At 40.1% G+C, this 19,973-nt stretch overlaps 1 protein-coding gene across 5 annotated transcripts in view; it reads left to right on the top strand.

The window, feature by feature from the left end:
- Positions 1-19,973, top strand: part of LRRC4C (leucine rich repeat containing 4C) — a 1,485,185-nt gene that overhangs the window by 66,240 nt on the left and 1,398,972 nt on the right. The gene's annotated exons all lie outside the window — the stretch shown is intronic.

Genomic DNA, 19,973 nt, shown 5'->3' with positions numbered 1-19,973 from the left:
GAAATCCGGAGGCAGTTTAGAAGTGCATTTTTAGAGGTGGTAATGCCCAGAGAAGAACTCAGTGTGTGACATTTGGGAGCTGTTGTCATGCCAGGGGGTTATTTCAGTTTGTATAACCACCTTCCCCCCATCTTTCTTGCGTTGTTTACACCTTTTATTCATCTAGTATTTTCAGTGAATTCTGCATTTAGGAAATCTGGAAAGAAAAAATAATTCTAGGCTTCTCCCTCTTTGACATCCTCTTTAAATTTGAGGGGAAAAAATTAGAAAAAGCTACTGGCAGGGGCTCTGAGTTAAACGTAAAAGTGTGTTTGCTTAGAGGATGGGGGTTGGGGGTACAATCCGGACTTTTACGATAACTTAATAGAGGACTTTTTCCCCATAGCATGTTTTTTTTCCTTAAATAGTTAAATCTGATCTAGGAGTAAGGAATGTGTGGACTAAAGAAAGCTGTTTCGAGAGCTCTTAATTGGAGCAAATGAGAACAAAGTGGAAATTGTTTAGTATTTTGAGCCTCTCTTTTTTGCACTGATTCTCTTGCTCCTGCATCTCATTAACCTTTCCGTATGCAGTGTCCCCTGTTTAAGACTGGTGTCTCTCATTTTGGAACATCCCTTTACCTATGTGGTCCCTAGAGAAGGGAGTGTGGCTGCAAATTGCTCTTAATTGTCTACTCTTGGCTGTAAAAGCAAACACGCAGAATCAAGAATTCAGGTGACTTTAGTCAAACATCTTGCCAACTCAGTCCCTTTAGTGTTTCTCCATGGTTAGCATTTTTTCTTTTCTTTTTCCTTTCCTTCAAAGCAAAACGTAGACAGTATTTTACCTGTTTCCATTCTGAGGTTATTTAATTAAAGCAAAACACCATTTCACTGTGATAGCCTCTGTGTTCCTGTATCTGTGAGTATTTTTATCTCTGTACTGGCATCACTTAGCTTTTCTCAAGAAGTTAGAATCCCTCATAAATATATTTCTAAATTGCTGAGACCCGAAGTGAAAGCAATACAGCTTAAGTCAAAGCCTATGGATGGTTCCTTCTAAAAGGAGTAGTAATATTTTATGGAATGTTAGCCAGCTTGAACTCTTACTGTGAGCTTATTTATAGAAGAGATGACAAGGACTGTCAGCCAGGCAGGGTGGGCAGGCATAAGGGTTTCTTAGGATGTCTGTGGACAGAGATATGTCGCAAATTGTAACATAAGAAATTTTATTCAGAGACGATTGATAGAGATGATCAAAGATTTATGAGAGCCAAGTTGGGAGATGTGAAAGATCATATTCAAAACAATATTATTTCTTTTTCCTAAAAGAAGTTTTTTGAAAATCCGGAAGCTAAAAAAATTTTTAAAAATATACTTAAACATGAGATTAGACTCAGGTATTGCCATAGGCTGTCATCTATTTGATGTTTTTTGCATAAAAATATTTGTGAACCAGTTAAAGAAGGGCAGCTGTTAAAAGATTCCTCCCCTTTTTCATCCTGTAACTGATACGTACTCCACACTGTACTCTGGGTTTAAAAAAAAAAAGCCTATGGGTAAACTCTTGTCAGTGTAGTTTATGATGCGTCTTTCTTGCCAACTATTTCTGCTCAGAGTATTTTCTTCTGTTACTCATAGACTCGAGGTACATGCTCCTTATCAAGAGATGGGGCTTTTTATTATTTTTAAATGACTTCGATATAGGACAAATCCTGAATAAAATTTCATTTTCTTTGTGGAGAAAATAGCCTAGGAATAGCCCTGTACTCATGAAGCCTGAAGGCGAGTTTCATATATAAACAAGAAACACAAAGTTTCCTATTCTAGGGAGAGAGCAAAGCCCTGATGCCGCAAGTGCCTGTGGGTTGTGTCAGGGGGTTGGAGCTTGTCCAGGTCTGCCGGGACCATCACCTTCTTCGTGTCGGTCAGCTCTCCGTTAGCCTGCAGCTCTTAACGTGGCCAGTGCCAGGCACAGAGGCCAGTGTTTGACGTCATCTATTTTGTGTCAGGGCAGTTCTGCATAAAGAGAAGCCCTCTGAAAATGCCGTTCTGGAAGTTCGCAAATTCGTGCCTCTTTTTATTGAGGGTATTTCATTTTGACTGTTCCTCCTCCCATTCACATTCTCACCCAGTTTGTGTATATTTAGACTTGTGGTGTTGGTAAAAATTAATTGCATAGATTATTCTCAACACCATCTTTCCCAAAAAAAAAAAAATAGTAAGGATAACATCTTGGCTTTTGTGTATGTGAGATTTAATCATTGTAATGAGGGAAACTTCTAGCCATAGCAACACTTTCATTATCACTGATTTTAGGCTAATAATAGAAGTGGAGTATGTGCCAACTCAGGAGTTTCTGATCACAGCTCAAGCGGTGAGCGAAGCGGCTCCCCGGAACTTAAGTTTTCCTGATCCTACCTGAGCAACCGTAACTGTGTCTTCATTATCAGCTCCAGTCCAAGCAATGGTGGTGACAACTTGCATTCAGAACTGGCTCCAGATCCACTGGCTTTCTTTTGTCTTTTCCGGCTTTGTGTTGTGTTTCACAGCTTAACGGGGTGGGTTTTCCTGCTTAGTGAGTTCAGGAAAGAAAGGAAAAAGAAGAAAGGAAAAGCTAAGAAGCTTTCCATCTCAGTCAAAGTAGCATGTCAGACTTGCCAAAGAAAAGGCTGAGTCCCCTAGAGGGGATAGAGGCAGGGTCCTACTTTGAAAAGAATGAATTGGGAAAGGGTTGCCTTGAGTTAATTCCAGTTCCTTCTCTATTTAGTTGCAGTCAGCTGGCCAGCCTTTCTGTGGGTCTTTGCTGAAGTGAACCAGCCAGGCCCAACATTCTCCAGAGTGCTTCTGTGTTTTTGAAACCCAGGGCACTTAACACATGAATGGCTCTTTCCTTCCACAACAAACAGAGCTGACAGCTGGAAAGTCAGCTACTGAGAACCTTTAAAGGAAGCCAGAAAGATCACCCAGTAAGTTGAAGAACGGAAAGGAGCTCTTAGAGCTCTGGCCTGGAGGTGGTTGAGGACCCAGCCTCTGAAACTTGAAGCTTTGATTGCTGAGTCATTACAACAGTCTGGAGCTGTATGTTGGCTCCATGAACTGATGCTGCTATGGGGGCTAATGCTGATGGGTGAGAGCATCAGCTCACAGAAGAAGATGCTGACTCTTGGGATGAAGGAGATGCACCCTGTGATGACAGACGTGTTTATGTGTTCTTCTGTTGTTTTCATACTTAAAAACAACTGCTTAAGGTCTGCTAGTAAGGTACAAACGAAGAAATGGATTCAGTGAAGTGTGAAAAGGACAGGGGCTTTGCAAATGTCCATGTCAGTTCTCTCACTTATCTGCATTGCCATTCAGGACTCAGTAACCACGGCTAAGTTGAGGGCAAGAGTGCAAACTGGAGTTAGAGTCAGGAGAAAGGAAACCCCAGATTGAGAAAACGAAGGTGTCACTAAAGCCTTGACAGTGCTGCTTAATGGTACGTAAGTCACTCAAAGAACCCCAATTTCCTTCTATATAGTTAAGAAAAGCATTCTTCACTTGCTGTTGTGAAGAATATGATGAAATATTACAGAAGAAAATGACCTGTAACTATACATTGCTATAGAAAAATGTAAGGTACTATAGTAACAATAAGTTCTTGTATGGTTCAAAACTCTGCAAAACAGAGTGAACAGTATAATTTTAAGTTAAATTGATTAAGCAGTGCTTATCTTTTTTTTTCATGATGATGATCAATATTTGCATTATTGTAATTTGGGTGTTTCTCATGTGTGTTGAATATACCTCTTCTCAGTAGTTTTTGTGGTATATTCTTAGTTTTTTGTGTATTTGTGTGTACATGTATGTGCATATGTGCATGCATACATGTATAGGTAAATGACCGATTTATAGGAGATGTAATTTTAAATTCATAAAAAAATTAGGAAATGTGTAATGACCTGAATCCATGCGCACTGGGTATCCAGAAAGGACAAGAAAAACTTAAATAGCCTTTTGTATGGCGATGGACAGGTCCTTATAAAGTTTGCAGGATTCAGAAAACTCTAGTCCACAATGCTGCTGCTGCTGCTGCTGCTAAGTCACTTCAGTCGTATCCGACTCTGTGCGACCGCATAGATGGCAGCCCACCAGGCTCCCCCGTCCCTGGGATTCTCCAGGCAAGAACACTGGAGTGGGTCGCCATTTCCTTCTCCAATGCATGAAAGTGAAAAGTGAAAGTGAAGTCGCTCAGTCGCAATGATGCTACTGACTAGAATTTGAGTTAAGCTTGAAAGTTGTATCAGTAAGGTATTTAATTGTAGTGGCAGCATAGATCATGATGATTGTCACACTGAGTTACATTTGGTGGGTAGACGGACCAGGACTAAAATGCAGAGTTGAATCATGATGGCAGGAGATGTGGCAGTGATGGGAACTGGCTTTTGACATGGAGAGATTTGGGGTCAGATACCTAATCTCCTTGGAGAAGGAAATGGCACCCCACTCCAGTACTCTTGCCTGGAGAATCCCATGGACGGAGGAGCCTGGTAGCCTACTGTCCATGGGGCCGCAAAGAGTCGGAGACGACTGAGCAACTTCACTTTCACTTTCTTTTCACCTAATCTCCTAGATATTCAGCCATCCAATCTATAAAACAGGAAGGACCAGTCGTTCAGAGGGCATTTGTGATGAATGAATAAATGATTTTATAAACTGTTGTTCTTTAGTCACTAAGTTATGTCCAACTCTTTGTGACCCCATGGACTGTAGTCCACCAGGCTCCTCTGTCCATACATAATTCTTGGTCAAATGCTTGACACAAAATTGGAAGTCTACAGGTAGTTTGCATATAAAGTTTCTTTCCTCTTTGTCTGGCTTAAAATTAGAAAGGCCTTCCTAATTCAGTGTATTTATCTAATTGACACAGAGGTAAAAGTCCCAAATATAATCTGAGATGTAAGCAAAACTGGAGAGAGAAAGCTAGTTTTCTGTAAATTACCTAATTTCATATACCATGGTTTCATCAGGTTCTTTCTCAGAGCAAGGAGTGCCCTTCCCAGGTGTCACCTCATTTACGCTTACAACTTCTGAAATGATACTGAATATAAGTAGCGAGAAGCATGTGCACCCATCCATACGTGGTTGCAGAAACAGTTCACATGTCAGTAAGTGGTGTTAACATTGCTCTTTATCTAACCTCTCGTTTTGTTCACAGTCAGTGAAAGGCTGTGTATTTATTAAACACCTAACAGGTACAAGCACTGCAGTCATTGCTGCGGGGGATGTAGAAGGACTCTCCTGCTCTATCTCTTGGCTGCAATTCCTGCATTTGGACAGGGCATGCTGCAGTCTTCACGGCTGCCTCCTGGAGTTTGGACTTGATGGTTAAACAGTATCAGGAGTCCTCTGCTGGAATCTGACCTATGTGGGGCTCTGTCATTGTGTATGACCTTTATTTAGTTCAAGAACATATTGCAAAAGATGTAAAAATCCTTGTTCCTATTAATGTAGCTGAGCTGAGCTGTCAGTGACGAGTCCGATTCGGCTTTGCTAACTCTGCACGGCTGGTACCACTCGACCCAGGTATTTCTGTTCTGCAAAGTCAGCCTTTCCTGTGCAGGAAGGGAGCAAGGTTTTGTCCTTCAGATTGTGGGTTCTTTCTGTCCTTATAATGAATGGATGAAGTCTATTTTATGGCTTGCTGAGAGGGAAGGCAGCATCCAGGCTCTGTATTTTGAGGCTGTGTTCCTTACAATCGAGATCTCATTAGAGTGAAAAGGAAAAGAGGGAAGACAGTTGGTCAAAATGACAAACACAAATTCAGTGGCCTTTACCAAAACCTCAAGCATCAGGTTTCATGGTTAGAGTACTGCAAGGAAATAAGGAAATTTCTTGTGTGATATATCACAGATTGTATTGCCAGCACACATCTAGAAAATACACTAAATTATAGTCAGTTCTGTCATATATTCAATGAATATATTCTAGGTGTCAGGCAGTATGCTAAGTAGATTAGATTTTTACTGATATTTCTCAAAAATCAATAAAATGGTGTTCTTGTTCTTATATTACAGATGATGTGAAAAGTGATCCATTTCTTTGCTCCAAATACCAGTTCACTTCATAGCCCATGTATTTTCTTCTCTCCCATGTTTTGTTGCTGTTTAGGTTGCAAACAATGCTACTTTACATAAATCCCCAGATACAGACAGTGTAGAGCAAGCTTTCTCTAAATACCAATCAAATAATCTTGTTTCCATAACAAAACTCACTCTTTCCACAGAAAAATGTGGTCTCAGTGTCTCCAAGGGACCTCTGAAGGGCCAATTCCCTGAACCAGTGGGTTCCTGATAAAGTATATTCAGTGCCACATTTTGGGGGGCCTCTGGAGGCATGCATACTGCTAAGTCACTGCAGTCGTGTCCAACTCTGTGTGACCCCATAGACGGCAGCCCACCAGGCTCCCCCGTCCCTGGGATTCTCCAGGCAAGAACACTGGAGTGGGTTGCCATTTCCTCCAATGCATGAAAGTGAAAAGTGAAAAGGGAAGTCGCTCAGTCGTGTCCGAATCTGTGTGCCTACCAGGCTCCTCTGTCCATGGGATTTTCCAGGCAAGAGTACTAGAGTGGGGTGCCATCGCCTTCTCCGAGAGGCGTGCATAGCTTGAGGTAAATCTCCATTAAACTTTGACCATTGCCAAAGTCATATTGGAAATATTTGATGGCATGGGGAGTAATGGCAAAGGTGTTAAACCACTGAAGTTACAGGACAAGGAACAAAGTAAAGAACTGAAAGTCTCCACTGCAACAGTAAATAGTAAGTAGCATTGGGCTGTATTTACAGAAGGTACTTTTTGAGAAGTATCTCTCAACATGTTTCTCTACTCATTAATTATGTAACTTTGTGCAGACTACCTTTATACCCATATTGTCTTTTCTCACCTTGTAGGATTATTATAAAACGAGTAAGGAAAAATAGTATTTATAAAGGACCTAGAACAGAGATTAGGGTTTAGTCAGTGCTCAATAAAAGACATCCCATAATAACAATAGTTATATTCATCGACATGATAATTAGCAGTACTAACAGTATTGTGTATGGTAGTAGTTTAGCAACCTCACTTTGCACATAAACCTTCCCGCACTCCACAGTACCAGAGGTTATACAAATTGCCACCTCACATCAATGAACAGAAAAGCGAATATGCGTGTCTGTCTGGCCATAAAAATATGAAAGAGAGGAGGAAAATTATCTTTCAGCAGCACTGATGTCAGTGGGGGACATATTGATGGAAAAAGAGTGATTTGTTGCAGAGACTAGAGAAAGAAAGAGGACCAAGTCAGAATTTCATGAGCTGAGGAATTCTTTCTTGAGTCAGATCCTAAAATGTTGTGGGCTTGGGGATACAGTTCAATGCGTGGCTATAAACAGGAGAAACGGTCACATTTTGAAAGATTTTTTGATAAAAAGAAGACCATCTTCCTTTGACTTTATCCTGACAAAGAGAACAGAAAATTTCAACTCTGCCTTTTCTTTCATCCCTGTAAAATTTCTCTAGCTTTTATATTTAATGTAGGTATTTCAGGGATTATTTTTTTCAGTTTATGGTTTTCTGGCTATTCCTTTTTTTAATATTATGAGCAAAGATGTCTGCATTTTTAAGTGTTTGACAGCGAACCATTCCAGTATGGGAGATTTAAATCCTTGATGTAGGTGCTTTAGATTTTTAGCACTGTATTCGTGTTGTAGGTAACAAGTCACAAAAGGAAGGACCAAGTAAATACACAATGATTCAGGGTGTACTTCTTTTGAAAGGTGATTTGAATGAAAATCTTTGTATATACCTGGAATCTTGCAGATACCTGATATGAAACAAGTGTTTCATTAGAGAAAAGTTTTCCTTACAGACTGAGACAAATGTTTGGATAGCAAAGCAAGAAATGTGTGAAGTGCAAGCTTTTGGAACAATCATGTTAGTAAAGGCAAATTCTTTCCTAAAAACCTGAAAACAGGCAAATAATTAGTAACACAAAAAATGGTGGGTTTGCTATTTTTTTTCCTGTTGGAGACATTCACTATGTATAGTGAAAATAAACATATTAAATATGAATACACACAAGGATAAAACTCTACTTGCCCTTCTTCAGAAGGAAAGCCATGTTTAATACGTGACTTTTGCTCAAGATCTTTCATCTGCCAGGAAACCTGAGCTGTTATTACACATTAAACATTTTATCAACCAACCTGTTCTGATTGCAGTGCCCATCTGCATATATGCATGCAGGTTATTTATTTATTTATTTTTTGTATGTCTCTGGACTGCAGTCATTCTCATGACCTGGAGTCTCTCAAGAACAAGTGGCTGAATTCTTCCTGTGTTCATCAGATCGATTCTACTTCCTTTATCTCTTTTTGCTTCCTTGATCTGTCTGATTTTCAGTCTCAAGTCTGGTTTTCATCTCACCTTTCCCATCACTATAGGCACAGGTGCACTTTTCCCAAGTTTAGACTAAATGGAATTCTGTTCTCCCTGTCTGGTATATGTTTTTCTCCCAAGAGTCACTTGACCGAGGGGAAAAATACACAAACACATATGTACACATGTACATAAATACCAGAGATTTATACACACATACATATCTATATATATGTACACACACACACATACACATATATATGAGTGTGTATGTGTATATATTGTATGTATGGGCTTCCCTAGTGGCTCAGTGGTAAAGAATCCACCTGCAAATACAGGAGATACAGGTTTGATCCCTGGGCAAGGAAGATCCTCTGGAGAAGGAAATGGCAACCCACTCCAGTATTCTTGCTTGGGAAATACCATGGACAGAGGAGCTTGGTGCACTGCAGTCTATGGGGTCACAAGAGTTGGACACAACTGAGTGACTAAACAGTGCAGCGTCGTGTGTGTGTGTGTGTGTGTGTGTGTGTATCTACTCCTGAACCGAAGAACTGAGTCTTGGATCTAGGGCAAGATCCCTCTTGCCTAAACAAATCAGAGTTCTCAGTGGATGCTTTTGTGGATTATACATCCTTTGCTTCTGTGGTCATTTCAGTAGCGTCATTTGTTCAATGTGTTTACTGAACACCTAGTAAGTTTACTATTATATTACAGTTACAATGTGGAAAACAAAGTTGTACACAATGTGATTTTTTTCCCTTCGAACTCGCAGTTGGTAAGAAAAAAGTTATGGGATAAGCCCCCCGAAAGGCCTTGAAAGAAAATCACAAAATTAGCACAAGAGCTATCATGAACTAATCAGCATGCTGTCACAGAGGTCTGCCGGGAGCGTCACAGTTGTGACAAGGGAGTAGCATTATTTTCAGGATACAAAGGAGGAAATTGAGACTCAGAGGACTCTGATGTGCCCTAGGAAGTGAGTCATTACCTGCAGGACTTGACGCTTGTCTAGGTGCTTCTGGCTCTGAGACTGAGTGCCTGGATTCCTCCCATCCTGAACTTAATCCTGCCAAGCACTTGAAGCCATATACAGTGCTTTCTGTTTTTCTCTGTTTTAAAGGAGTCTATGCTCTTCTTGTGAGTGAATATTGTTTTCTGTTTTGCTATAATATGTTCTATCTTCAATCGTTTTCCTGGACTTCTTTCCTTTTCTGCCAGTGATCCCTGTAAAGAGGGCTTGGAAACAAAGGCATGAAGCCTCATCTCTCTAGTGTCCTCACTTTCTCGTCCTCGTCAAGATCTGAATATGTCCCTTTTCTCTTTTCTGGAAGAGGAGCTAGTGCTTTCTACAGATGGTCTGTCAGGCAGACAGATGGTCCGAACCTCTCTAATGGTGTGTTCTAGAGAGGAGCATGCCTATGAGCTGCCAGCTCAGGATGGAATGGTGCTTGGTGCAGCCATCAAGAGTTGCTAGGACGGCTGCTCTGTGACCTTCCCAGTTCTTTAATTTGGAGTTCTTGGAGATTTGAGGGGCACTTTTTCTGCTGTAAGTAGATGGCGGTTTCGCTTCCTCACAAGCCAGAGGGATGATAGTTCCACAACAATACATTTAGAAATTTGCCAGTTACTTTTATGGAATGTCATTTTTTCTTGACTTTCACGTTGGATCCAAGGTGAGAATCCAGGAGAAACAGAAAGGATACTCTTTGAAGATGCTGTTGTTGTTGTTTAGTCACTAAGTCATGCCCGACTCTTTGCAAACCCATGGACTGTAACGCACCAGGCTCCAGTGTCCATGGGATTCTCCAGGTTAGAATACTGGAGAGGGTTGCCATTTCCTTCTCTGGGGATCTTCCCAACCAAGGGATTGAACCTAAGTCGCCTGCATTACAGACAGATTCTTCACCTCTAAGCCACGGGGGAACCTACTCTTTGAAGATGGTCAGCTTTAATTCTGAGCATGTCATCTACTTGAAGAAGCCACAGAGGTTTCTGCTCATCAAGAGGGAGCCATTCAATCAAATTGACTCTTTAGTAATTATTGTCCCTCTCTGGGGTGGGGGAGGAGATGTGCAAGTACAGAGTGACCTGCCAGGTTGCTGTTTAAATTATGCCTTTACTCTGTCCCCTGATGAGAACAGAGATGTGAGATTCAGAAACAGAAAAAAAAAAAAGGTATAATTTCCTCTTCCTGTTTGGGGCTGAGTATGGTTCCAGAAAAACTTACATGTACCGCTCTAGTATTCTTGCCTGGACAATCCTGTGGACAGAGGAGCCTGGCGTGCTACAGTTCTTGGGGTCACAAAAGAGTCAGAGAGTCAGACAACTGAGTTACTGAGCACACACATACACCACCTCCAGGAATGGTTATTGATTTCAGGGTCCAGGATATAAGGAGATATTTCCCTGTTCCTGTCATCTTTTCCCTTTGCCCTTTTACCAACTGAGGGTCACAGAAGATGCAAAAAAGTCAGTGTTGGGCACAGCTCCTGTCGCTGATGTTTATTCAGATCACCATATCACCAGCTAGCTTGCTAGAACTTCCTGATTGCCTGCTTCCCTCCCTCTGGCTCTTTATACCCTTAATGTCACCCTCTACTCCAAGTTTTCTGATACCTGTCTTGGGTCTACCTTCTTCTTTGGTGACATATCCGACCGCTTTCAAATCTTCACCTTTTGTTCCAGTCTCAGGTCCAGACACTCACATGGTTTTATGATAAGCCATGAAGGACTTCATTGTCTCTCCTATCTCCTGCCTTGTAGTGTGAAGCTGTAATACTCAAGTCTCCTGCCTTCTTGCCAAGAGTGAGGGGTGGGAACTACCTTTCATAATAACTCCAAGTCTTTCCAACTTGTAACCCTAGTTATAAACTTTACAACTATTTTATTTCTCTGTCATTTGATGTAAACATCTTTTAATTAGGGTAATATTCCTGTCTGCAAAATTTGGATCATGTTACAACTAGCATTAGTTTAGCATTTGCTGGGTATCTAGAGCCTTATATTTATTATCAAAAATGTAATGACCTGAAAAAAAATTATACAAATGTTAAAGATAAAGACAACCTTAGAGAGGTTAAATAAATGGCCAAGATCACATAAAAGAGGCCTGGTTGAATCAGATACTTATGTTTGGAAATATGGTATTTGCCTTCTAAGTTATTTAAAAAATTATATAATAGTTTCCCTTACAGGAGAATACCTGGGGTTTTGTTTGCATATGTAAGAAAAAGCTTTGTAAACTTTAAAGCTCTATGCAAATGTTAATTGTTGCTGTGTTCTACCCTAAGATTATTTATGGATGACACTGCATATATTTATGTAGCTCAGTATAACAAATAGCTGATTAAGGGGCAATCATTTCTCAATTTTAAAGCCGAAATTTTGTGGATGCTTATGAAATAGCGCTCCAAAAGCAGATGTGTGTGGCAGCCTGGTTGGTATGTCTGGTGAAATACAGTAGAACCTGACTAAATTACACTAATGAGTTGGAGACCCATTACAAATTATCACATTTGCCCAATTAGTGAAGGAGCAATGTAGAGAAAAAAGACTGCTAGGGAAGCAAAGCTGGTATGGCAAGAAGACAAAACTGCAAGTAAGCCTAAAAGATGTTAATAACACACACCACACAGGCATGCTCATTTGTGTGCACACACACACACACATGTACAACCACACATCCCTCTGCAGTAGGTGAAGTTGATCATGAAATATACAAATATTTGTACAAAATGGATCTCTGTGTACATAGAAATAGTTCAGTTTCTTTCTCTCTCTCAGGAAAAAGCAATCAATGGAAGTTCATTGTTTTATGGTTCCAAGAAAACTATTTTGTTTTAACAGAATCAGAATGTGGTTTACAATTGGAACATTGTTATGTGGCAAATTGTAGTGCTACATCTAGTTAAATTTTATTATATGCTTTGAGGTATACCCTACCATCCTGGGCACTTCAGTAGGTATTATTACCTTGGAATCTTGTCACTTAAAGTCCTTTCATCTACTAAGTTTTTCTTAGAAGTCATTCTTCATATATTCTCAGGCCCCTTGCTTCCTAAATTCTCTCAATAAACCTATTTGGGGGACAAAATAAAAAGCAAGTTACCCACCCAGCTTTCTTGTGATTGAAAAATCTCATCCTTTGCAATCTCAGAGAACAGTGCACAGTTTAAATAATTAAGTACATGTTTTCCACAGTGCTTTAACAGTTTCAGAATGGGCTTAGGAGAATTTGTAATTGGAAACCAGGCACTTGCTAGTTACATATCCCATTTGTTTTTATTAGTTACTGATAATTCTATGTCAATAATAGAGGTAAACTTAGATTTGTTCAATTCTCAGTATAAATATAAGCAAGTAATATTACTGTTATTTTTAATTTGCAGATGAGGAAACTGAAGCTTAGAGAACTTAAGTGTCTTACAGATAATACTACAGCTATTATCAGAGCTGGGAGCTGGGATTTGAGAAAACACAGATCCTGTTTCAAAGGAGATTATACTCTACCAAGGAGTCACATGCATAGCAAGTTAGTGCTAAAATATGGCTTCCAAGCCCAGATCAGCATAATTAACATGATGGCTTACTCTGATCACCTGCTTTTTATGTTTTAAATTTTTTTTCTGTAATACATCTAAACTCATTACAGAACTGTAATTGGATATTCAACGTAGTATTTTTGCTTGAGTTTTAAGTTTTGTAGCTTCAGAATTCCTTTTTACTTTATTCTATACCTAATGACTTTGCTCGTTAAATTTAAAATAGTTTTCATGCACATAGTCCGGCAAGAATGTACTTGTTGCCTTTTTGGTGGGTGGCAAAGGACCACACTTATCATTGATACTCTCTAGTGAAAAGAAAAATATGGCCACAAATTCCATATATCCTGCTACATCCATGCCAAATAACTCCCAGAAAAATGTGGAATCTATCTTCTCACCCCTTGAGTCTGAATAGCCTTGTGACTTGCTTTTACTCAAATGTGGGAGAAATGATATTCTATAACCTACAAGGATAGGCCTTAGGAAGCCTTACTTTTTCCTTTGGAGAGTTGTCCTGAGACCCCCAAGAAAGACAGTGATCTAGCCTAGTGGAGGTCACAGAGAGGAAAGCTGACCTGCACCCTTTCTCCTCCTATCATGTTATCTAAAGCCAGCTCCAACTGCTGGGAATGTGAGTAAGGCCACCTTGGTCTTTCCATCTCAGTGTCTTCTCAGCTAAATGTTAGCTGCATGAGTGAATTAAGGTGAACGGAGCAAAACAGCTGCTCATCCAATACGTAGAATAGTTAGATACAAGAAATCTTTATGTTTCTATGTCCTGGCATGGTTTTTTACACAGCTATACTTAATTGGAACGTGGACAAGCTTAACAATTTTTCCGACCCCAAGGGCTGTACCCAGCCAGGCTCCTCTGTCCATGGGATTCTCCAGGTAAGAGTACTGGAGTGGGTTGCCATTCTCTTCTCCAAGGGATCTTCCTGACCCAGGGATCGAACCCAGGTCTCCTGCATTGCAGGCAGATTCTTTACTGTCTGAGCCACCAGAGAAGTCCCATAGTGTGTCCCATAGCATTAGGGTTTACAAACTTTTATCTATAAAATTTGCTTTTGCCCTGCTCATGACAGACTCTGCTCTGAGGTTTTGCTCAGACTTAGCTCTCCTATGCTTTATTTCACATTTTAGTTACAAGTGCTCATAATATATATGCAAAGAACAAAGGAAATAGTGATAAACAATAGAGACTCATTCTGTCAAAGTTGTTTCTTTTCACTGATTGGTTTCTTCTAGGCCTTTGTTAATTAATTTTCATATCGGTTATCCAAGTGAGGGTTGAAACTGTGAGGATTGCTTACCACCATTGTTGAAGCAAAAAAGTAATATGTTGAACTAAAAAGAGTCCTTGACTTGAAATAGAAATGGAAGTTCCTCCATTTTATAGCTCTACAACTTAGGGCATGTCATTTGCCCTTTCTGAAACCAGCTTCATTCCTTCATTGAATAGGGATCATACCTGCTTCAAAAGCATTTTCTTCAACGTAGAAGATTCTGCATATATAAGGTCATATAATTGTTAGGTAGCATTTTGAAGATAGATTGACTCTTACAGATTATACAGGATAGAAATCTCATGGCTTATTACATATATGAAAGAGGCAGCAAAAAGAGAGAAAAATGCCCAAGAATGTTATAAATTAAAATCATCACTTTAAAAAATTCTTAAAAAAATAAAAAATTCTTATTTTTATTAAATTAGCAATTTTTTAAATGTTAATACTCTGTAGAAAAAATGTAAATAATCAGGTACCATCATTGTTGATAGCAGTATACATTTCTATAACACTTTTAGAAAACAGTGTATGTATTGTAGGTCATAGAATTGGAGCAGGAATTGGCAACCCACTCCAGTATGTCTTGCCTAGAGAATCCCATGGACAAAGGAGGCTGGTGGGCTGCAGTCCATGGGGTCGCACAGAGTTGGACACGATTGAAGTGACTTAGCACAGCAAACCACACAGGTCATAGAATTGTTCCTTTACCTTGATTCCTTTCTGGAACTCTATCCTAAGGAAATATGGAAAATGTGATATGCACAAATATGCTCATAAATTGTTCATTACATGATAAAATATAATAGAGCCACATGACATACAAAAAGATATGGGTAAAAATAATTATACATGGATATAAGGCAGCTATTAAAATTTATAACCTGGAAGACTTTGTATAATAGCAACTATATAAAGAAAGTAGGCATGCATATGTAAATTTGAAAGACTGAATAGCAGTATACTGACATACTAATAGTGGTTGTATTGTGTTTCTGTTTTTCTTCACTTTCCTAAGTGGTTTTATTTCTGAAAGCAGAAGATGTTTGGACCTGCTAATATAACCCTTGGCTGCAAATAACAGTAATCTGACTCTAGAAGCCTAAATTAATTGTAATTTAAATTTGCCACTTAACGGGAAGTCCAGCAATTCTAGGCCATGGTTCCATGACTTAATATCATCAGGGCCAGGGATTCTGTTGGCATTTATCATTTGTTTACTGGATGATTACTGAAGTTCTTATCCTCTAGTCTACATTCAAGGCAGGAAGAATGCAAAAGGGAGAAGATACAAGTCAGCTACATCGATCTCTTTTTTAGCTCAAGATAAAGAAAACCCCTAGTTTAAGTCTCTGATTGAGGATACAGTGCAGATGGTCATCCCTACTTGGAGGCTGGGAAAGAGTGGTCCCAGGATGAAGACTTCCGTGGGCCTCATCTCTAGAGGAAGTCCCAGCTTCCTGTGTGTCTTTGTCTTGGCCACCTTCCCTTCTACAGAACACTACTTTTGTTTTTCCACCCTACCTCACCTTCCGCCTCAGTCTATAAGACTAACACAAAGAAAATGGAAGAGCTGGAAAAGGAAAGGAGTTTGAGCCTCTATCCTTTATCCAAAAAACTTGTTGTTTGATCACCAAGTCCTGTCTGACTCCTTGTGACCCCATGCCCTGCAGCACGCCAGGCTTCCCTGTCCTTCACTGTCTCCTGGAGTTTGCTCAGATTCATGTCCATTGAGTCAGTGATGCCATCCAACCATCTCATCCTCTGCTACCATCTTCTCCTTTGCCTTCGATCTTTCCCAGCATTAGGGTCTTTTCCAATGAGTCATTTCTTCGCATCATGTGGCCGAAGTATTGGAGTTTCAGCTTCAGCATCAGGCCTCCCAGTGAATATTCAGGGTTGATTTCCTTTATGATTGACTGGTTTGATCTCCTTGATGTCTAAGGGACTCTCAAGAGTCTTCTCCAGCATACTTGACTCTGCTTAAAACACACAGATTCCCTGAGAATGTTTTAGCAATAAATACATCTGATCTGTGTCTCAATTCCTATCAGCTCCTATGTTGAGTTTCTCTAGTCACGCATATCAAGTAGTCTTGAAATCTTTGCCCCTGAGAAGGCTGGATGTTTATGACTCATTTAGTATCTCAGCATTATCGTCACAAAGAGTTAACTAGTACCACCCCCACTATAATTAGATAACATCTTTGGTTTAGGGATAAAGTTTTTTAAGTCTGCATATTTTTTATGTGTAGGGTGTTGCTTTCCAGTAGCTGTCATTTGATTTCTGATGGAAGTTTTACATAGTTCTTTTGATGATGAAAAAGGAAAAATGAAAATGGGAAGGAAACCATAAATTAGACCTCTAAAATATATCTGAAATCGGTTGCTTTCTTATTCATCACTGGCCCCAGGTTGGCTTACATCATTGTTGGCTTACACCATGTCAATAATATTTCTTCTCCCTTTCACTCCTATTTCCTTTAATCAATTCTCTACAGATTAAACAGAAATATATATATATTTTCAAAAATGTCAATCACTGCTTCAACAGACCAAAATTAAAAATGCCAATTAATTAAAAGCACCTCTTAGCATTTATAATGAAAATGGGGCCCTTACTCATGATTCTCAGGTGTTTATTCAGCCTGGAGTTGGTCGTCGCTCACTATCCTTGGGGAATTGTCTCTAGAATACCCTCCTCTGTACCAAAATCCCTGGATGCTTGAGTCCTTAATATAAAATAGCGTGGTGGGGATTCGTGTCTGCTTGCTTGTGTCTGACTCTTTGTGATCCCATGGATTGTGGCCCACCTGACTGCTCTCTCATTGGGAAATCAATGGGATTTTTCTGGCAAAAATACTGGAGTGGGGTGCCATTTACTCCTCCAGGGGATCTCCCCAACCCAGGGATCAAATCCATGTCTCCTGTATCGCAGGCAGATTCTTTGCCACTGAGCCACCTGGGAGCCCCATAAAATAGCACCATATTTGCCTAACCTATGCAACATCCTTCCATATACTTTAAATCATTGCTAGATAATCTATAACATAATGTAATATAAATGCTATATTTCCATTCAATTCAATCACTCAGTTGTGTCCAATTCTTTCTGACCCCATGAACAGCAGCACGCCCGGCTTCCCTGTCCATCACCAACTCCTGGAGCTTGCCCAAACTCATGTCCATCAAGATGGTGATGCCATCCAACCATCTCATCATCTGTCATCCCCTTCTCCTCCTACCTTCAATGTTTCCCAGGATCAGGGTCTTTTCTAATGAGTCAGTTCTTCACATCAGGTGGCCAAAGTATTTCACTCAAGTGTTTCAAAGTCCTTCCAATGACAATTCAGGACTGATTTCCTTTAGGTTTGACTGTTTTGATTGCCTTGAAGTCCAAGGGATTCTCAAGAGTCTTCTCCAACATCATAGTTCAAAAGCATCAGTTCTTCAGCACTCAGCTTTCTTTATGGTCCAAATCTCACATTCATACATCAGTTCAGTCTCTTAGTCATGTCTGACTCTTTGTGACCCTGTGGACTGAAGCACACCAGACTTCTCTGCCCATCACCAACTCCTGGAGCTTGCCCAAACTCATGTGCACTGAGTCAGTGATGCCATCCAACCATCTCATCCTTTGTCATGCCCCTCTTCTCCCACCTTCAGTCTTTCCCAGGATCAGGGTCTTTTCCAATGAGTCAGTTCTTCACATCAGGTGGCCAAAGTATTGGAGTTTCAACTTCAGCATCAGTCCTTCTGATAAATATTCAGGACTAATTTCCTTTAGGATTGATTGGTTGGATCTCCTTGCAGGCCAAAGGACTCTCAAGAATCTTCTCCAACACCACAGTTCAAAACCATCAATCCTTTGGCCCTCAGCTTTCTTTATGGTCCAACTTTCATATCCATCCATGACTACTGGAAAACCATAGCTTTGACTAGATGGACCTTTGTTGGCAAAGTAACGTCTCTGCTTTTAATATGATGTCTAGGTTGGTCATAACTTTTCTTCCAAGGTGCAAGCATCTTTTAATTTCATGGCTACAGTCACCATCTACAGTGATTTTGGAGCCCCAAAAAATAAAGTTCCTCACTGTTTCCATTGATTCCTCATGTATTTACTATGAAGTAATGGGACCGGATGCCAGGTTCTTAGTTTTTTCAATGTTGAGTTTTAAACCAACTTTTCACTCTTCTCTTTCACTTTAATCAAGAGGCTCTTTAGTTTCTCTTTGCTTTCTGCCATAAGAGTGGTGTTATCTGCATATGTGAGGTTATTGATATTTCTCCCGGCAATCTTGATTCCAGCTTGTGCTTCATCCAGCCTAGCATTTCACATAATATACTCTGCATATAAGTTAAATAAGTGGGGTGACAATATACAGCCTTGACAAACTCCTTTCCCAATTTGTAAATACTATATCAAGGCTATGAGAATAGTTGCTGAAAGTGAAAGTGAAGTCACTCAGTCGTGTCCAACTCTTTGCGACCCCATGAACTGTTGCCTACCAGGCTCCTCCGTCCATGGGATTTTCCAGGCAGAGAACTGGAGTTAGGTGCCATTTCCTTCGACCCAGGGATCGAACCTGGGTCTCCCGCTTTGTAGGCAGATGCTTTTACCATCTGAGCCACCAGGGAAGTCATGTACTTATGAATTTGTAAAAAGAATTATTGTTCCATGGTAGGATGAATTTACAGATATGGAATCCCTGGTTAGGGAGACTGATGGTATACAGTTGACTCTTGAACAACATGGTGGTTAGAGGCACCAACCCTTGCAGAGTTGAGAAGCCACGTATAATTTTATAGTTGGCCCTCTGTATCCATTGTTTCAACCAACTATGGATGGATGTACAATCCATAGTACTACTGTGTAGTACATAGTGAAAAAATTCTCCTATAAAGTGATCTACCCAGTTCAAACCCTATAGTTCAAATGTCAAGTGTATATCAAATTAAGGAATGATTAAATAATGGGTAAAAGTAGTTCTGCTGGCTAGGAAGAGTGTAAAAGGTTAGTGCTAAGGCTGGAAAAATTGAGTCTGGAGGAGGGCATGGCAGTCCATTCCAATATTCTTGCCTGGAGAACCCCCATGGACAGAGGAGCCTGGCAGGCTCTAGTCTGTAGAGTCACGGAGAGTTGGACATGACTGAAGCAACACACACATACACAGAAGGCTGGAAAAATTGAGTCAGAGCCAGAAATTAAAAAGCCTTGAATGGTATGTTACTTGAATTGAAATCTACTTGTTTTTCTCCACTTCATCTCTTGCCATTCTTTCTTTCCTCACAGAGCTCTAGCCTTGCTGGTATTCTGAGAGCCCCTACAGGCATTTACCGTGGTACTCTTTTCATTGTTTCTTTGCCAATGTTAGATCTCAATTTAGCACCTTCTGGGAGAAGCTTTCCCCATCTAGTTAATTAAGCTAGGACTCTCCATACAGCATTCTGACTGATCTTCCATCTCAGTTCTTTGTTATTTTTGAGAACTCGTATTACTTTATGTATCCCTCTGTTGTCCTGCGTTTGCTCTGTCTGTACCATTAGGATGCAAGATCTGTGAGATCAGGAACCTTCTTCACTATGTGTCTTGTCAGGTTGAAATACAATTGATTTACTATAAATATACATTTAATCATTTAAATGAATTATGGTGGTCTAGACACCAAATAATAAAATGAATCTAAGCAGCAGGTCGGAGAAGGCAATGGCACCCCACTCCAGTACTCTTGCCTGGAAAATCCCATGGATGGAGGGGCCTG

This window comes from Bos grunniens, chromosome 15 (assembly GCF_055505025.1).
Source record: "Bos grunniens cultivar Pamir isolate PY7600 chromosome 15, Bosgru_T2T1.0, whole genome shotgun sequence".
In the NCBI taxonomy this organism is placed as follows: domain Eukaryota; kingdom Metazoa; phylum Chordata; class Mammalia; order Artiodactyla; family Bovidae; genus Bos; species Bos grunniens.
The sequence above is the reverse complement of the archived record's forward strand: the minus strand, read 5'-3'. Positions and strand labels throughout refer to the sequence as shown.